The 4058-nt window shown below is 34.7% G+C and overlaps 1 pseudogene; it reads right to left on the bottom strand.

Moving 5' to 3' along the window:
- Window positions 1-344: 344 nt before the first annotated feature.
- On the bottom strand, window positions 345-1717 carry LOC133037229 (endochitinase-like; annotated as a pseudogene).
- Between the last annotated feature and the right edge of the window lie 2341 nt (window positions 1718-4058).

Here is a 4058-nt window from a genome sequence, read left to right as displayed (position 1 = left end):
TGAAAAGTAACTATATAAACGGATGGGTTAAAATATATTTATTAAATAAAAAATAAATGATGTGTTAAATTTTTGTCGGATGGTTGACATGCATGGTTTACCATTATTAACAAAAGATGTTCATTTCCCGAAATGGTATGAGTGTTCTAAATATGGTTATAGCGAATCTTTCATATAAGAAAAAAAAAAGAACAAATTAAGATTGTAGCAAAGGAACAAGCTGAGTCACTTATTATGATAATTATTATTGAGGTACGTACTGTATATATTATAGGCAAAGCTAATATACAGTACGTACATATCATACACGATTGTACATATATGACTATTGACTAGTACTCAAATATATATAAATAGATAATGTCTATTCTTGAACAGACATTTTGAGGACTCCATAAGATGTTTGTGGATCATCATTGAAAGGACGTTGATTGTAACAGTCCAAATTGTCCCCAGTGCTTACTCCTAGTATAAGGCAGTACCTTTCATAGAAGCCAATCCTATCTATGACCCGGTCATCAACACCGTGGCCGCACTCCAAACCTCCGTTGATTATGTTAGTGATCATAGCCCGGAAATCGATTAGCAGCCACGTCAGTCGCTGTTGGTGTCCACTCGCCCACAATTACGGCATGGGAGGATGGTTTGTTTTACTGTTGAGTCATCCAAAACCATATAGCTGTCTCGAATGAAACAACTGCGTCTGTTGCAACTAGCTCTGGGTTGCTTAATAGGTCCAATCCGAGTACTTTACCAGCTGGTCCGTAATATAGTTGCTGATTTTGTTGTCACAAAAGTACATAATACGTACTAAAAAGTATTAAAACAAATATAAACTGCATAATACTCAATAACTGACATGCATGCATGGTATATATATATATATATATATATATGTATGTATGTATGTATTATATAAAACTCGATGACTTACTAACTAATCTGGATGGGTCCACGACCATAGTAAAATTGGCCAGGAACACAGGGCCATTCTGGGCTGTCGATGCAATGGGGAGATTGATCATTTTGTTCTATGATAAAGCAATATCCCCAGGCATATGGTCCTCCCTCAGCAGTTGGCCATCCTCCTGTGATTCACAAACATAATCAACAAATTTTTGTAGGAAAATTATATTATCTGTATGGAATTCTCTGTGTTCTTTTAAGTGGAAAAATTATAATTAACTCAGCAATAACTAAAATATGATGTTGCAGTTAAACTAAAATTATTGTCATATAACTTAAATCACATTTCATGTATAAATGAACCAGTATGTATTCCTGTGGTTTCCTGAGAAGTTTGGCCAAAGAACGCAGCTAGTTCTCTTGTACGAGTTTCAAGAGAGCCAGTAGTATCAAAGCCCGGAAAAATTCTAGCAGCAGTTATGAAGGCGTCGTAAGTGTAGAAGCCATTACTTTTGCATCGATGATCATTTCGATAGGTAAGCATCTCCTCGAAAAGTGAGGAAGTAATGATGTGACTATCATCATCGGGAGAAATCGGAGGTGGTGGCGTGAAGGGAGGAGGTGGCGGTGACGGTGGTGGTGGGGGAGATGGGGTTCGACATTGGCTTTGGCAGTTTTCAGGGGCACAATAGGCATCTGTCTGGCCACAGTATCCAGCGTTACTACAAATAACCGTCATCACAGAGAGCATAGTCATGTTGTTTTCCACACTTCCCATCTAGGAATGTCAGATCAGATCCGACCTGATCCAGATCATGTACGGATCTGTCCCGTCCCGCCCCGCTAGATCAGATACCCGGATCAGATCCGACCCAACTTTTTTTTAAAAAAAAAAATATATTTTATATCTAAATTTATAATTATTTGCTTAAGAACTAATAAGGCATTATTTTTTCTTCTATATTTTTATTTTATTTGTTCAAATTAATAAAAAAAACATGAAATTCTTATCACAAATGTGATCATCTATAACCTCAATTCTCGCATAACCTCTCCCTCCTTTACTCCCCTATATATACACTCATATTTTCCCATTTAATAACTACCCTCAATAACTAAAAAAAAAAAAGGAAAAAATGAATAATTATTGTAAAAAAAATTAGAACAACTACGAAATACAATGGTTCGAACCAAACTAATCCATTTTTGAGTGATTTGATTTGGTTTGATCATTTTATTGGTCTGGTTTGGTTTTGAATTTTTAAACAATCGAAATAGTGATTTGGTTTGAGAAAATTAAAAATCCTGACCAAACCAATTTGTGAACACCACCTGGCCTAAATGTGAGGAATCCAAAATTATTATAATTAACATAAAATAGTGTCCAGTATTATCTCCCAGAAATACAGTAAAAGAAATAAGTAATTAAATGAACAATTCAATATATATAGGTATGTTTATTATATAATAAAAGCAATTATATAGACATATTTTTTATCAGAAATATATATATATACACATATTTGTATAAGCTATAAGCTCATTACTAGACACCCAATATTTAATTAACTTTAGATAAATAAATAACAGTACATCTATTAAAAATTCTTACAACAATAAAAATAGACTAATATATATATGCGGTATTAATTATAAGATTTACCTTACAATTTATTTGTAAAATCATATAAGTAGCAAACATTTTTAAAACTTCAGAGTTTTTTTTCTGTTGCCGTTAAAATTACTTTAGTTTCAATATCAGCCAATAACTAAAAACGGAGCCTGTAGCTATACATACGAATATATTAATTGCATATAATATTGTGTGAAACTATTAGTAAAAAGAATAGTTTGATCCTATAGTATGGTAATAATAACAAAGAAAAATACTTTGATCCTAAATGTGATCATGAATGTTTAATGTGATGAATGTTTCCTTGTGCTTTGACTAATCCTTTTTTTTTAAAAAAAAATATATATTAAAAGGTAAATTTTTTTTTTTAAAAAAAAAATATATATATATGAGAACTTCTGGTGTGTTAAACAAAAATGCAGTGACTCCTATCAATGGAAATGTATCTTGGATTCTAGAGCAATGATCCTCAAAGGTTCTATATCAGTAGCAGCTTCGGGTTCCACTATTAATTTTTGGAACCAACCTTGGATCCCTTGGTTGGAATACCCCGATTTTGTGTCCTTGATGAATACAATTAGAGGCAGAGGATATACCATCCAGACTATTGAAGATGTGTCTCAAGGTAATGAATGGAATGGTGAATTGATTTTCCAAATATTTGGTGATGAGTTAGGAAACCGTATTGTTAAGATTCCTAGAATCCCAGCTCCTTTTAAGGATCAGGTTTTTTGGAAGCAAAATTCAGGAGGAAAATTCTCAGTGAAAGCTGCTTACATTACCGACAATAAGGAAAGGTTTGCTACAGAGGATCAGATTTGGAAATGGATATGGGAGCCAGGTATCCATCCCAAAATTTCTATCTTCCTCTGGAGAATTCTAAGTGAGGCAATTCCTACTAAATCTCGCCTATACTTTCTGCAAGATAAATCATGTAGTCTTTGTGATTTAGAGGAGGAATCGGCTTTCCATTTGTTATGGAAATGTAGCTTTGCAAAAGCTGTTTGGTTCGGGTGCAGATTGGCCTTGAAGATTGATGGCATCCCTATCGATAGTATGTCTAACACGTTGGTTTATTTAATCAGCAATTTTGATAGTTTTGAGAGGAAGGAGTTGCTGTCTTATTTTGGATGCATCCTGGAGGAAATATGGTAGCAGAGAAACTCCTTATGCTTTCGATCCCATAGAGTTGATACTAAGGCTGCTTTGGTTAAGATTGAGCGTAAGGCTACGGAACTCTTGATCTCGTCCTCTTTTGTACAAGATGGCAGTGGTGAAGTTAACAAGGATCAGACTGAGATACGATTTGATGAGCAACACAGAATGCTTAACTCGCGATTGAATGAAGGAATTGGGAATTATATTTTCACTGATGCCTCATGGTTCCAAGGGGATGCGGGCATTGCTGCAATCAGTGTAGACTCGAATACAGGTTGCTGGTTTGTTAGTGCTCAAAAGCTGCAGACACACTCGGCGTTGGAGGCAGATAATGGCTATTTTGCATGCTCTCAGCACGGCT

This window comes from Cannabis sativa, chromosome 4 (assembly GCF_029168945.1).
Source record: "Cannabis sativa cultivar Pink pepper isolate KNU-18-1 chromosome 4, ASM2916894v1, whole genome shotgun sequence".
In the NCBI taxonomy this organism is placed as follows: Eukaryota; Viridiplantae; Streptophyta; class Magnoliopsida; order Rosales; family Cannabaceae; genus Cannabis; species Cannabis sativa.
This window is presented reverse-complemented; position numbering and strand designations above follow the sequence as displayed.